The 16,319-nt window shown below is 43.4% G+C and overlaps 1 protein-coding gene across 1 annotated transcript in view; it reads left to right on the forward strand.

Moving 5' to 3' along the window:
• Nucleotides 1-16,319, forward strand: part of GALNT17 (polypeptide N-acetylgalactosaminyltransferase 17) — a 428,715-nt gene that overhangs the window by 95,524 nt on the left and 316,872 nt on the right. The gene's annotated exons all lie outside the window — the stretch shown is intronic.

Raw genomic sequence — 16,319 nt, forward strand, 5'->3', positions numbered from 1 at the left:
CGAGGGGAGGGGTAAAGCTGAAAGTCAGACGTGAATGGAAATGTTCACACGGGGCTGCACTGAACCTTTTACATCCTGAGCCAGGTTATAATTTCCTAAAATATTTTTTTCAAAGGCTGTGGGATCTGCTTCAGATTACCATCGGGCAAGGGACAGAGATTGGCACCATGTGGCTGGGGCAGTGACGGAAGAAAAATGAAGCCATTGCCTTCTATCCTACAGAGTTCAGCCCATTCGATAAATTTGTTATCAAGCCTGACAGGAACACAACGCAGGGTATCAGCACAGGATCAGAGATTTCATATATTCTGCAAACTGTTTTGTACCGATGTAGAGGCTTCAGGAAATGTGTGTATGTGTGTGCACATATGAGGTTTGTATATACGATGTTTCTCTTTGTAGAGTGTCTACTCCATGCATAGTAGGCACTTATAAATGTATCTCCGTACTGCTCTGCATGTTTAATATATGTGCTTTAAACTCATTTAATCCTCACAACAAACTTATGAGTAGGTGCTGTTATTAGCTCCATTGTACAAAGAGCACAGAGAGGTTAAGAAACTCACTAAGGGCACACAGCAAGTGTGAAGGACCTGAGGTCTGCACCCAGATCTCTGCCTCCTGCACTGTTCTTTCTCTCTCACTGTACCACCCCCAGTCATTTCTGCCCCTAATTTTTTACTACAGAATTTTCCAAACATAAAGTAGAAAGAATAATATAATGGACTTGATATACACTCACTCAGCTTCAGAAGTTCTAAGTTTATAAGTTGGGCTCTGAACCTCCATGCTCTTCTGCCTCTTTTAGCAAATTTGTTTGAGGTGGTGGATGTTTGCTGAGCAGATAGATAAAAAAATAATACAGAACAGAGGAGCTTAGCTTTGGTTTAAGCTGTTTATTCCCCTTCCTGCATTCTGAAGTTCAGTTGCAGGGGGAGTGGGGAAGAAGAAAAGAAAAGAAAAACAATTTAAATAATTTAAATTCTGCATGCTGACTTAGTTCTGTTTTCATCTTACCTGACTGTATTTAGTCAGACAAAAAAAAAAGATCAGGAAGGCATTTTCCAAGGATTTCATCTCATCATGACCCTTTAAATGCATCTTCCACTTACATGTATATAATTGCCATACTGGATAGTCTTAATAATATCAAATTTCATTTCTAAAGCAAGCTGACAAAAGCTTTTAAAGACTCACTCATTCAAATGTGTTACAGAAGCCAAGAATAATAATCTTCTGTCAGTTCATTTCCTTTCAATATTTTGTGCCTAAGGGTTGATGCATTTTTTCCTTTAAAAAAAACCCCATTTATAGCACAAACCATACACCCTGGTTGCAGATACCTGTTCCTAGGTCCTAGGTAAGAAATGCCCCCCCCCACCAAACTCATCAGGCACAGCACTCCACGGGAGGTTGCTGGTGCTCAGAGAGGCACTGGGTTCCCAAGGGATCCCCCACCCCATGGCCAAGTGGCCCCACATCCTCTTTGTCCACTACATCTAGGCTCACTGAGTTCACTCCCAGACACCTGTGTTTAGGAAATAGGCTTCATTAAAGTTCCAGAAGCAGGTTTTTCTTAAGAACCTGATATTATGGGAATAAATTTAAAAACTCCAGCCCTAGTTTTTTGATACACTCATTTACTAATGGGCACTTAGGGCACTTAGGTTCCTTCTAACACTTGACTATTGTTAATTGTGCTGCTATGAACATTGCGGTGCATAGGTTCTTTCAAATTGGTGTTTTAGGCTTCTTAGGGTGTAATCCCAGCAGTGGAATTGCCAGATAATGGAATTCTACTCAGCAGAAAGAAAGAAGGAGCTCCTACCCTTTGTGGCAGCATGGATGGATCTGGAGAGCATTATGCTAAGTGAAATAAGCCAGGTGATAAGGGACAAATACCATATGATCTCACCTTTAACTGGAACCTAAGCAACAAAACAAAAAAGCAAGCAAAATATAACCAGAGACATTGAAATTAAGAACAGACAGTAACCAGAGGGGAGGTGGGGATAGTGGGGGTGGGGAGAAGGGCAGGGGTTGCCAAAGGAACATGTATAAAGGACCCATGGACAAAGCCAAAGGGGGCAGGATGGAGGGTGGGAGGTGGGGATGGGTGGGGCAAGGAGGGAGTGGAGGGGAGAAAATGGAGACAACTGTACTCAAACAACAATATAAAACAAAAAACCCCTCTAGGCCTCATTCAGGTTTTTCTTTTAGGTGAGGTTCATTGATCTAATTTACATATACCGAAATTTACCTTAACAGGTATCCAGTTCCATGAGTTCTAACAGCGTATGCAGCCATGTATCTGTCCCCAGAGTTGAGACCCAGAACCATTCTGTCACCCCAAAAAACCCTCTCATACTTACCCCCCAACCCCATGCTCAGGCAGCCACTGACCTGCTCCCTGCTCTATGATTTTTGCTTTTCCAGAATGTCATTGAAATAGAATCATACAGCATGTACACTTGGGTCTGGCTTTTTTCACTCAGTATAATGCTTCTGAGATTCATTCCCATGGTTGCATCTATAAAGACCTTCATTCCTTTTTATTGCCGAGCAGTTTTTTATTGTATGGACTGGTGGTTTGGCTTGTTTCCAGTTTGGGGCAATCATGAATAAAGCTTCTATTACACATTCATATACAGTCCTGTGCTAACATGTTTTCATTTTGGGGGGTAGAACCTAGGAATGGGATTGCTGGGCTATATGGTGAGCATTTGTGTTCTCAGCAACAATGTATCAGAGTTCTAGGTGCTCCACATGCTTTTCAGCAGTTGGTGTCATCCGGTATCTTTTTAGCTATTCCATTATGTGTGTAGAGGGCACGCAGATTTTCATAAGTGGAAGGGGGAGAATGTACTGTTAAAAGCCTGGCCTCAGTTATCGGCCCCATGTCTCCACTGCAAGGCTTAAACATTTGCTTCGGAAAGAGGCCTGCAGGATTCCCTGGGTGCGGGTGCACTTTGTGCCACTAAAGTGATGCTTTGGTGTGAGACTTTCCAGCCTAATGCTGTTGTGCCGGTTGGTGAGGCAGGCATGGTGATAAGGGCTGATGAGGGCCGGTGTTGCATGACTGGAGGAACACGCTCTCCAAAGCCTGGAACCAATTCCCTTTCTTCCACTTGTCACACCTGTGACACCCAGCAAATTATCTGCAGCCTGTGCCTGCCTGTCCCCTTCTGTGAAACGGAGATAATCATGGCTGTTTGCCCACCCTACCAGCGAGCAGAGAAGAGCCTTGAAAATGGAAAAGCACAATCAGAGAAGGAAGATGGGCATGGTTATTTTTATTGCTACTGAGGCTGCCCCTGGCTAGAACCCCAGGACTGAAGGCAAGCATTGCTGTTATTAGCAGTGAAGGTCGATGAGACTATTTTTCATCCGTTTTGTTGTTTTTAACCATTTTATATACATCTAATTCCATGAAAATGCCACAAAAACTGCCTGGAGTTAGAAGCTACATGTTCTGTTGTGACTTTTAATATAAAGTTCTCTTTGGGTCTAGACAACCTCTTGTAATCACCCTCCTCACTTTCTAGATACCTGTCTTCTGCGATGTTATTGGAGACCTTGCTCCAATTTCAAACACTGTCAACTCTTGCTCATAAAAGGAGCTGTTTATATAGTTTGTGGATTATTCCTTTTCCCTCTTGGGCCATTTGTTTTACTGCTCAATGCCATTCTCAGTAGGTTCAGACAGGCAGGAGAAATGGAAGATAATGAAATGTAGACTGGATTATTTTCTCTCTGGTTATGACTGTAGTTGAAAGTTTGGCTAAAATGTAGTTTTTGGGGTGTCTAGGGATGTGAATTATTCATGTTATCCCTCTTTGCTCTGTTAGCAAAGTCAGCAAAGAGTCGAATAAAGGTAGATGACGAGATATTCCTGTTTGTGGCCCTTGGTTTCACTCCTCCGCACAGTGGAATTTTACATTCACGGTTCTTGGGGAACAAAATTTCTTAGGAGCTTAGTGCTCAGTTGTACTTTTTCTTTTGGGGAAGTAGAAGAAGTGAGCAGAATAAAGAGCCTTTGGCTAAGCATTCTTTTGATCAGCCATGAAAAGTTTGATTGTTACTGATTGTCAAGGAGAATCGAGGCATTCCTGAGAAATTTGCTAACAAGATCATGTGTGTGTGTGTGCGTGTGAGTGTGTGTGAATGAATCATAGGCCCCCATGGATCTCCATTTCAATTTCAGAGATTTGTTTAGAGGTCCACCCACAGAGGGCGGCTGGCTTCTGAGCACAGCAGGCACTGCACTGTAGAGCCCTCACGCTCCTGCCGAGCAGCGCTGTGCTGGGAGGCAAGCTCTCAGGCAGGCCACAGGGGACAGAGGACAGGGCCTGGGTGGTGGGCTGGGGCTTTTGGTGCAAATACTCCTGCTGTGGTCGATTTCAAGCTTCAGAGTTTGGCAACAGCCTCGTGCAAAGTTTCTGAGTATTTAATGGCTGCTCTGGCAGAGCTGACTCCAGCACAACGTTCATTTCCAGGCATGTTTTGCTTCTACTAGTGATCCACTTCCTCCTGGTTAATTGTCCCACCATCCCCTCCAAAGACACTTGTGAAGAGCACTGCACTTCGTGTCAGTGCACACATGAGAGGCTGCTGCCTGGCAGAGTTTGGTTTGATTGGAAACAGCTTCAGCTCCCAGCCCCTGTGGTTAGCGTGGGCCCACTGGATGCTCCAGGTACCCTGTAGACCTGAAAGCTCAGGGCTTGCTTCCAATTTGCATTTCAAAGTGAAGGCAAGAGTTCCCTGAAGCAAAAGACATGGTTATTGAGGCAGTGGTGTGCCAGTGGTGTGCCAGGGTTCATTCAGCCTGAGCCCTGGAGGTCCAGAGGTGAGCAGATCACAGCCCATGCCCTTTGTCCTTGGTCTCCATGCTGGGGGGATGTGGGGGGGGTGGTGCTATCTTAGGAGTCAGGTCCACAAGCAGACGGCTGAGTAGTTTCATTACTGGGAGACCCTATAAGATGAACATAGAGGCAATGTGAAGGGTATGTGTTTGCCTCCCACTGCCCAGGCAATGGATTAGTCTACAGCACCTCAGTTTCCCCCTTGGTCAAGTAGGTGCAATAATCCCTCCCTTAGAACAGGAGTTCTCAGAGTGGGGGTCCCCAGATCTGCAAAAGCAGCATCACCTGCCAACTTGTTGGAAATGCAGCTTTTCGGACCCCACCGCAAACCCTGGAACCAGAGGCTCTGGGTTTGGGCCCAGTGATGGACCTGTGTGTGCCGAGCCCTGCAGGTGATGCCTCCCCTGCTCAGGCATGAGACCCACTGAGTTGGGGGGTGATTTGAGGACCACTGTGGTCCATGTGTGTGAACACTTAGCCCAGGGCCAGATGCACATGTAGGCTCCAGCAGCAGTAGCTTTATGGAGGACACTCTGAGGAGAAAACATTTCCAGTTGTTGCTTGTTGAGGAAGCGGGACAGGTAATGCTGCCAGCCCACTGTGGTGACTTTGTGTTGAGGTGCGGCCAAGGGAAGAAAGCGGGGCTGCTTTGCAAGGTCACCTGATAGAACCGTCTTATTTTTCAGACATGGGCTGCCTTACACTATTGTTACCCAGCTTACAAAGCTCTCTTCCCTAAGTTGGGACCCAGTGCTCTGCCTCAACTCATGGAGCAGTACTATATAGAGGTAGAAAGGAAGGCAAGATGGACTACCCTGCCCAGAGTCCACATCCATCAGCTCCTGTCACCTCCCCCACTTATGTTCTTACTCTTTCATTTTCATAATAGCACTTATTACTTCATGCACTTATGTTTAACATTTGTTGTTATAACATTTACTTGTCTCTTGCCTCTCTTGCTCAGGAGAGTTTAAACATCATGAAGGCAGGGACACCTACCTGTTTTGTTTGACACCATCTCCCCAGCAACTTAGAACAGTGACCAGCTCACATTTTGTAAATCTGTAGAATGTATGGGTGGGAGGGTGAGTGAGTGAGTGTTCTGAGAGCCAGCAAATGTGCAAAGCTGGGTACCTCACAGATGTAAGGAGACTGGGTTTGTATCAGTTTGCCTAAAATTTCTTTGGTGATCTGGGAAACACTGGAAAAGGCCATTAGAAAGTAGAGAGCTAAAGGTATCACACTTCTTGATTCAAAGTATATTATAAAACTATAGTAATTAAAGCAGTGTGGTACCTGCATACTGCTTTATGTAGTTTGACATATAGACCAATGGAATAGAATAGAGAGCTCAGAAATAAACTCTTACATGTACAGTCAACTGATCCTCATTGAGGGTGCTAAGAATATACAGTACGGAAGCGACAGTCTCTTCAACAGATGGTGTTGGGAAAGCTGGGTATTCACATGCAAAAGAATGAAACTGAACCCTTATTTTAGACCATATACAAAAATAAACTTGAAATGGATTAAAGACTTAAATGTAATGTCTGAAACCATAAAATTTCTAGAAGAAAATATAGGGGAAAGTCTTCTCGACATTGATCTTGGCAGTGATTTCTTGGATATGACAACAAAAGCACAAGGAGCCCTGACTGTCGTGGCTCAGTGTGTTGGGCATCAACTCACAAACCGAAGCACTGCTGGTTTGATTCCTGGTCAGGGCACATGCCTGGGTTGTGGGCCAGGTCCCCGGTTGGGGGCATGTGAGAGGCAACCCAATAGATGTTTCTCTTGCACATCTATGCTTCTCTCTCTTTCTCCTTCCCTTCCCTTCTCTATAAAAGATAAATAAATAAAATCTTTTAAAAAGCATAAGCAATAAAAGCAGAAATTGACAAATGGCTCTATACCATACTAAAAAGCTTATGCACCTCAAGGGAAACAATCAGAAGAATGAAGAAGCAACCTGTGGAATGGGAGAAAATATTTGCAAGTCATATATTTGGTAAGGGTTTAATATTGAACATATATAAGGAACTCCTACAACTTAATAGCAAAACATTAGATATGTGCAGTTTTATGTATATAAGTTATATTTTAATATAGCTGGAAAGGAAAAAAAGAAAGAAAGAAAGAGAGGAAGAAAGAAACTAAAAGAAAAAGAAGGAAGGAAGGAAGGAAGGAAGGAAGGAAGGAAGGAAGGAAGGAAGGAAGACAACTGTCCCAATGAGGGCAGAGAGTTTTCTACTTTTAGGAATAGCAAAATAACCCTAAATAACCTAATTAAAAATACTGACAAAGACTTTAATGGGCATTTCTTCAAACAAAGCATACAGATGGCCAACAGGTATATGAAAAATACTCAGACTCACTAATTATCAGAGAAATGAATATCAAATGAGATATTACCTTACACCTGTAAGGATGGCTGTTATAAAAAAAAAACACCCAAAGGTAACTTGGTGAGGATGTAGAGAAATTGGAACCCTGGTAACACTGTAGCTGGGAATGTAAAATGGTGTAGTCGCTGTGGAAAACAGTGTGGAATTATTTCCCCCCAAATTATATAGAACTATATGGAACTACCATGCGATCCAGCAATCCCATTTGGGGAATATATCCATATCCCAAAGAATTGAAGTCAATATATGGAAGAGGTATGTGCACCCCCATATTCATTGCAGCATATTCACAACAGCCAAACCATGGGAACAACCTAAATGTCTGTCAACAGATGAATAAGCAAAATGTGGTATATACACACAGAGGAATATTATTCATCCTTAAAAAGAAGGAAATCCTGCCATTTGTGACAACATGGAAGAACCTGAAGGATGTCATATTAAGTGAAATATGCCAGTCATAGAAAGAAAAATACTGCATGATTCCATTTATATGAGGCATTTAAAATAGACTCAGATACTAGCAGCAGATAGTAGAAAGTGGTTGTCAGGGGATGGGGGAGGCGTGTTTGCTGTTCAATGGCTACAAAGTTTCAATTATGCAAGATGATTGAATTCTAGAGATCTGCTATACAACAAAGTGCATATAGTTAACAGTACTGTATTATGCACCGTAAAAGTTTGGTAGGAGAGTGGATCTCATATTAAATGTACTTTACCTCTGCCCCAAAGAAAGCTCCTTAAAACCAAGGGCCATAGGGAAACTTCTGGAGCTGATGGATGCATTCATTACCTGGACTGCACTGATGGTTTCATTAGTATATGCATATGTCCAGTCTCACCAAATCGTGTACGTTAACTGTGCAGTTTTGCATATATCAGTTATACTTCAGTAAAGCAATAAAGAAAAAAAGTAGATAGCAGTCCTGATGAGGGGAGTTTCCTCCTTTTTAGTCATAACAGTGGCATTCTTTCTCATCCCAGTCCCACCGTGGTCTTCATCATGATTTATTTTCTTGTTGCTTCTGTGCCCTGCATGGTCACCCCTGAAGGAAAGTATTTCATTTACACAAAGGGGAAAGAGACTTGAAATCCATTGTTTCTTTGTAGTTTGAAAAATTAATTTGTGAGCAGAGCTTGTGTTTTGAGCCTAAGATAATTAGGCATTTTTTTCTAACTTCTCTCTGATGACTCTGAAGAAAAAGTCAGGCTAGTTGCTCATTTTCACTTTTGAGTTGTGCCCAGGGGAGGGATGGATGAGGGATACAGCAATGAGTAACAATAGAAATACTACATGTGATACTACATATAATATGTAATAATTAATAAAATGAAATTATTATTTTGTATGTAATAACAATATCTTATATCACATATAACTAGATATATGCTATATGTCATAGATATGAAATATAACATATATCATATATCATATACATATTTGACTGTACAACATACCATACATAATTTATAATGTAATTATAATATGATTATATAGTATATTTATATTGTTGCTTATTGTATATAGTGCACTATATAATATATACTATTTAATAATTATATGTAACATATAATATTATATAATACAGTAATTCTCCTGTAATAGAAAATACTAACTTATAAATAGGTATGATATTATAAAATCTTAATTATTACATATAATAATTGTATTATTACTTAATAAAATTGTATTACTACTTATTGTATATTGTATACAGATATGTATATTTGAAGAGAGAGGTTTATTATAGGAATTGGCCCGAGACCTAGGAAAGCCAGTGGTATAGTTCATCCCCGCCCAAAGGCCTGGGAAGCACAGGAGCCAATGATATAAATGCAAGTCTGAGGGCAGAAGATGAGAAATGCTAGCTCAAGCACTGAGGTAGGAAAGAACGGGAGGAATTTCTGTCTTTTATTCTGTCTTTTCTGTCTTTTATTCTGTTCAGCCCTTCAGTGGGTTGGATGATGCCAACTGACATTGGAGAGGGCCATCTGCTTTACAAATGTTAATCTCACCCAGAAACACCCTCACAGACACACCCAAACATAATGTTTAATCTGGGCACCCTGTATCCAATCACGTTGACACATGGAATTAACCATCACATTATGCTTTTATTTAATTCTCCTAACAACCCTATGACTCAGTCCTGTTATTAGATTCCCTATTCACAGATGAGGAAACTGAGGCTCAGATGTTTAAGTGACTTGTCCCAGAATGTAGTAACCTGCATCCTTTGTATTACTTTTCCAGGACTTTTGTTACACATTGCCACACACTGGGTAGCTTACAACAATGAACACTCCAGTTTTCTGGAGTTTAGAAGTCTGAAGGTAAAGTGTCCCCAAGGCTGTGCTCCCTCTGAAGGCCCCCTAGGGAAGGATCCTTCCTTGCCTCTTCTAGCTTTGGGGGCTGCTGGCAAGCCTTAGTGTTCCTCAGCTCGTAGCTGTATCACTCCAGTGTCTGTCTCCATCTCCACCTGACCTTCTTCCCTCTGTGCATCCTCTTTTCATAAGGACACCAGTCATTGGACTTGGGACTCATCCTAATCCAGTATGGCCTCATCTGAGTTTAATGATATCTGTGAAGACCCTAATAAGGATCTTCCAAATAAGGTCACATTCTAAAGTTCTGGCGAACTCGAGTTTTAGGGGAACAGCATTCAGCCGCTGCAGCCCTGTGTGTCTGACTTCAGAGCTGTGTCCTCTCAGATGCCCTCCATAGGCTTTCGCATGGAGGCTGCTGTGCAGATGTGCCCAGCCCTGCAGGAATGGAGGAAGGCTGGGCAGAGTGGGCCCAGGAGCAGGGAGAATATTCTACTGAGGGGTGATGTTTGGCCTTGGTCAGGCTCTTCATGTTATTTGGCATGTAAACTTTTTTGACTGCCATGTCTTCATTAGGGATTTTACCGTTTATCAAAATTAAATAGTTGTATGGCCCATATAATGATTTTTGTTTCTCCATCCTTTGTGATATTGACCTGTAGTTCTTGCTTTCTATTTGTGTTAGGCCAATGTATCTCGGGGCATGATTTCAGTTGATGTCTGGATTATGTTGTTTTAAGTATGCTTTGCACAGGTGTAGAGAGGAGCATTTCCTACCCTGATGGGAGGTTTTTGTGTTTGGATGTGAGGGAGTTGTAGTAGAGAGAGTGGAGGCCCTGCAGTAGAGAGAAGGAAGCGCAGGAGGGCACTGGGAGAATTGTCCTCATTTCCCTGTATTCTCCCATCTTCATGGTTACCCTGTGAGGTGGGTGGGATTATCCCCATTTTACTGCATTGAAGGCTGTTGTGTGAAGTAACTTCCCTGGTCATGTGGCTTATTAGTGACATGGCAGGATGAAGTCACTATATCATCCTGCTTCTACTTTCTACTTCCACCAAGAGAGGAAGGCAGCAGGTGAGTACAAAAGTGAAAAAGACTATAATTAAGACACTGATTTAAGAGTAGAGTTATCTAGTTGTCCAGACCTTCTTGGTTTTAAATGACGAAAAACCAATTTATCCTTGATTAAACATGAAAAGGAGGAAGGAGATAGGGATTTATTTGCTCCTATAACTGGGAAGTCAAGGGCAGAGTCTGGTTTCAGATAAGGCCAAATCCATGGGGTTCAGGCCATGTCTTGAAGACTCTACCCCCTTTCTACATCATAGACAGGCTTTCTCCATGTGACAGCTAGGATGGCAGCTGGAGAAACAGGCTTTTCTGGGAAAGTTCCATCAGAGAAGTCTTAGGAAAGTCTCTGGTCTGGTTTGAGGCACATGCATGTCTCTGAATCCCTCACAGGGGACAGGGGACTAGAGTTTGTGATTGGCCTGGCTGCATCACATGCCCAGTTCTGCCTCAGTGGGCTGGCATCACTCTGGTCCACATGGGGTGGGGTTTGTATAGAGAAGAAGAGTTCTGTTTCACTAAGAAGGTGGTCAGGATGCTGTACAGGTTGCTGTACAGGATGCAAGTGGTGATGGTCTAGCCCAGAAAGCAGATGGCTTCAGCCCATGAATGCACAAAGAGAAGGAAATGCAGGAACCACAGTGCTGGCTGCTGGGAATGCCAGGGATACAGGTTCGAGGAGCAGTTTGGGGAGCAGTCTAGAGGCTAGGCACTCTGAAATCAGGGTGGGGGGGATTCTGGGAAGGGCTGCTTCCTGGCGTGCAGCCATCTTCCTTCTCTCGGCGTCCGTGCATGGGAGAGAGGGGACTAGCTCTCTTACCCTCCTTCTAAGGACACTAATAGCACACTCATGACCTAAATACCTCCCAAAGACCCACCTCTATGTGACATCACATTAGGGCTTCACTTATGGATCTTCCTGGTACAGCATCCTGACCACCTTCTTAGTGAAACAGAACTCCTCTTCTCTGTACAAACCCCACCCCATGTGGACCAGAGTGATGCCAGCCCACTGAGGCAGAAGTGAGCATGTGATGCAGCCAGGCCAATTACAAACTCTAGTCTCCTGCCCCCTGCATGACCTAAATACCTCCCAAAGACCCACCTCTATGTGACATCACATTAGGGCTTCACCTGTGAATCTTTGGGCAACACAAATATTTAGTCAATAGCAGAGGGCTGGCAATACCCAGGCCAGCCAAGGAGAACCCATTCTTAGGTGAACCAGTAGGATGTTTTAGCTTGGATATGTATAAAAACTGATGAATTAATTTTGGATAGATAGATTTTGGATTAATGATAGATAGCCTTCCTAGCTGTCCCCCAGAGTTAACTTCAGGGGAAATCTACCCCCCACTCTGGACTGTGGCTGATTTCTGGTCCTGCCCTCAGCCCTAGACTGGCGCATGGTGACCACGCAGGTAGAGGCCACCCTGGTGGTCTTCCCTTGCTGTTGGAAGAGAGACAGCCACCTCAGATTTCCAGCATGTGGCCCCCTCACTGAGGGGGGATAGAAAAAAGAATGCTGTGTAGCTTGGAGGAATTGGCTCACTTGACTCCAGCTCCAGTGCAGAGAGGAAAAGAGCCCATTTCCTGGAGTCTGCAAATGGCCACATGCAGGTGAACAGGCTGGAGAAAGGAATTACTGTTGCTGCAGCCTTGACTGGACTTGGCTCCACATGCTGTGATTGCCCAGAGAATGACAGCATCCATGAAGCGGCTTCTCAGTCAAAGTCTAATGAGCAGAGCATACACAGGCATTGTCTCTTTTATTTGTAATCCTCTTCCATCCCTCACCTTTTCTTTTGTGATCATATCACTGAATTGAGCCTTTTCTAAAGTCAGCTGTAGTGTCAATGCGCCAGTGTTTCCATGTGCTGGAAATTGTGTCAACAGTTTTGAATTTGGGAGAAAATTATATGTATTTTTTGATATCAGAAAAAAATCCCTTTTGACTGGACCATCTCCCTGTGTAGGAACAATTTATGATTGTATACTTATTGTTTGAAAATTCATTTTGAATTTTAAAAAAAGTGACCCATAGGTTTCAGATTAGCCTCCTGGGATGAAGACAGTACCTGCTAGAGCTGATTCTGTTCTGGAATGAACCTGGTTCTCCCTCAGGCCTACTAAGGTCCAGGTCACGGGTGGTCTCCTGACGTGTGAACTGTTTCTTCTTCAAGGTTCTTCTTGTTGATAAATGAGGACACCACCTTCCTTGGGCCCCTGTGTCCTCCCTGAACCTTGCTTTCAAGGGGACAAACCCAAGAAGTATCCACATAGTTAAGGCCGCTGCATGAAATCTGAAACTTGTTCAGTGGGGTGCTTTTTATTGTGAGCTAAAGCTCAGGCAAAGCTTTCCATCCTAGGGACAACTGGCAAGCTTGCCACTCCTGACAGTGAGAGAGAGTGAGATCTACAAAGTTTATCTTATTTTCAGTTTAGTTTAGCAAACATTTGGGGTTTGAGATGCAGCCACATGGGGACCTTCAAACCCTGCGGGAGAGACAGTGATTAAATCAGGGAGCCAGCAGAGTGTGGGCAGAGCAGTGCTGGGGATAAATGAAAGAAAATGGTGTGTTTTTCTTGGCTTTCCATTATAGGCCTGGCATTGATCATTATGCCAGGCACATGGTGGATGCCTGGTCCATGTTTGTGGGATGGATGGATGGATGGATCTCAGCCAAAATGGAGAGTGTGGAGCATGTTTATATGGATGGATGGAGGGATGGATGGATGGACGGACAGATAGACAGATGGGAGTCTGGAGTATTTTTATACGCCAAAGGAAAAGCCTGGCATGAGGGAAGAGGAGGGAGGGCTGTGTGCAAATAGCCTGGGGGTTGGGGAGAAAGTCTATGTAGACTCAGGGCTTGGGTGAGAGTCCACCTGGCATGGGGTGTCTGCATCTTCAGGCAGGATCAGGTTTCTGGGAAAGCATATATGGTGTGAGGAATTCACTGGGAAGAAGCTGAAGCCACATAGAGCTACCTGCCGAAAAACAGGGTCTTAGAGGCCACCTGGGAAGGGTTTGCCAATAGGAGAGAGGTGGCAGATTGGTGGGAGGGGAGAGAGGTAAAGGTTCAAGAATGGACTGATAGCAGGAGACGCTCTGAGAGTGACCGGGACACACAGGTGGTGGTGGCATTAGCTGGAGGGAGTCCTCCGACAGTGGAGGGCAGGGGGAGCAGTGGTTGTGGTATTCCTTAGTCAAGTGATTCCCAGGAACAGCTGTCTTCTTTCCTTCTCCTTCTAATTTGTGGTTCAAATGCTTGTGTTGCACTAATCATAATAATTTTATTGTGTCATAAGCTACATTGTGATTATTCTCATATGTAAACACTTGCATATAAACCGGTTAGCAAAAAAGAAGTGGGCTCTTCATCAAACTTAAAAAAGCCAGGTGCTCCTCTCTGGGAGTCAGCATCAGTGTGCACTCAACTAAGATTTTTTTCTGTCTATTTCAGACAAAGTATTTTCTCAGGGAGTTCTAGGTGGTGTCCTATGAGCTTTTGTGCTTAGAAGGTTCTTTCTCTTCTGTATGTATAGCTGTTCTATCCGTGGTTGTTCAGATCCATTTTCTCTCAGTCCTTGGTGAAAATGCTTTAAAAACAATGCATTTATTTTTATGAAAGGAAAGTCTGAGTGTTTTACCCCTAAATGAGTAAATATGATAAATGAAAAACCTGTGAACACTAAGTCAGCAGGCTTGGCATGCAGGTTTCCTGGGGCTGGCATCTTATATAATTTTGGCTCCTTCTTTAAGAAAAAGAATGTAAAATTAGTGCTTTTAGGTGTAAAAATAAATATCTAGAATGAGAAAAAATTGTAAAAAATTGCCAAGTTAAAAAAGCTGGCAGTTCACCAACATCACAAAATCCAGGAAAGTGGTGTATTTTTGTCAGCTACCTGGCACACCTCTACAACCCTTTCTGCTCTTGCATATTTTGACTGTGTTTATCTGACTGACTCTGCATCTGACAGTGACTTGGAATATCTTTTTCTGTTGAGAAAATAGAAAGGGAATTTATTCTTTTTTCCACTGTGGTTGACTGATTTCTACATTTTTTTCAAAGAGTTGATCTTTCAGAAAATTAATTTTAGCTTCACAACTCAATATTGTCAATGTCATGTAAATGTTTTAATTGTTGTCAAGTTTGGGGCAACCTCCATCCATTCGCTACATGAGCTATAAGATTAGAAGACATTTCACATTTTCTTGTGGTCACTTATATTAAATGCACTTTGAATTGATGGCATTATGAGTATTCTTCAAAGCTACTCCTACTGCAGGGCAGCTGAACAATATGTGGGAGACAGGGAACCATCATAAACATAGTCCACTAAAGGGAAACTAAATGTGTTCCCAGTCTGAATTCCCCAAACCAAAGTCCACATAACTGCCCTAGGCTACCGCACTCACCCGCACCACATGGGGGGACTGCGACAGAGGGAAAAAGGGAGTGGAAAGAGACAGTCATCTTAGCTGATTATAATGAAAGTGCCTTGCTTTTGCAAATTTTACAGTAATATCTGACCATGTGAACATCCTGCTAGGACACTTTCAAGGAGTTAGAAGGGGTCCATGTAAGTGAAGGGCCCTGAAGCTTAAGCTACAATAGCTTCTTGGTAAATCCAGCTCTGTACCTCGTTGATTACTTCTGAGTGTGAATATTTGCTAAATCCCCTTGGTGAAGGAACTGGAATAGCACACCCTGGTGTTTTCTCTTCTCTAATAGGCCTTTAAATTTTTTCTTAAAATTTTTTCTTGAAATAAGCATTAAGAATACTTGCCCAAATGATAGTTACATTTCCTTCTTCCATCTGGGTAGTTGTTTGCAAGCACTCACAATGCTTTATTTCATATTCACTCCAGCCCTGTGAGCTACACAGGGCCAGTATTAGTCCTGTTGGCAAATAAGGAAACAGGCTCTGAGCTTGCCAGGGCTTTTCCCACCTCTTCTCAGGAGGAGCATTCACAGCAGGAGGCATCTAGGTTTGACTAGGGACCACTGGGCACCAGTCCAGAGGCTGTGACCGGGCCAGCTCCAGGGAAGCTGGCCCTGATTCCTTGTCTTTAGCCTTCACCAAACCTGAGTTTTCTTATTTGTCAAGGAGAAATCATCTCCTAGACACAATCTTTAAGGCCCTTTTTCTACACTCTCCCCTACTTGATCCAGAGCAGGGTTCTTGCCTGTTCTCTCGCATCCATGTAGAACCAATGGAGCTTTTTCTCTCCTTACTTCTCTAGTTCCTAACACCCTTTTACTTCCTGCATGTGTTCTGACATCCTATGAGTGTACGTTTTTCCTGACTTTGAGCCCTGAGCTGGTGGATCATCGTGGAAATTGTTTTCATGCTCCTTTGATTTCAGAAGCAGATCTCAGATCCGCAGGCATTTAAGCACCCAGGGTCTCCCCAGAGTGGTCGTGTTGTGTGCTCATAGCCCGGTGACAGTGCAGTGGCCCTGCATTTTGGACAGGTTCCTGTACTGCAGTTCTGATGCTTCCTCCTCTGCTTTGATGCACACATTCACCTTGACTTTCAGAGGTTCCCACAGTCTCAGAATCGGGCTGGGGCAAAACACATTGCTAGAGCAGATCCTATTGGAGGGTGAAGGACAGGGGTGTCAATGGAGCCTGGGGACATTTTGGATCT

Source organism: Phyllostomus discolor, chromosome 3 (assembly GCF_004126475.2).
Source record: "Phyllostomus discolor isolate MPI-MPIP mPhyDis1 chromosome 3, mPhyDis1.pri.v3, whole genome shotgun sequence".
In the NCBI taxonomy this organism is placed as follows: Eukaryota; Metazoa; Chordata; class Mammalia; order Chiroptera; family Phyllostomidae; genus Phyllostomus; species Phyllostomus discolor.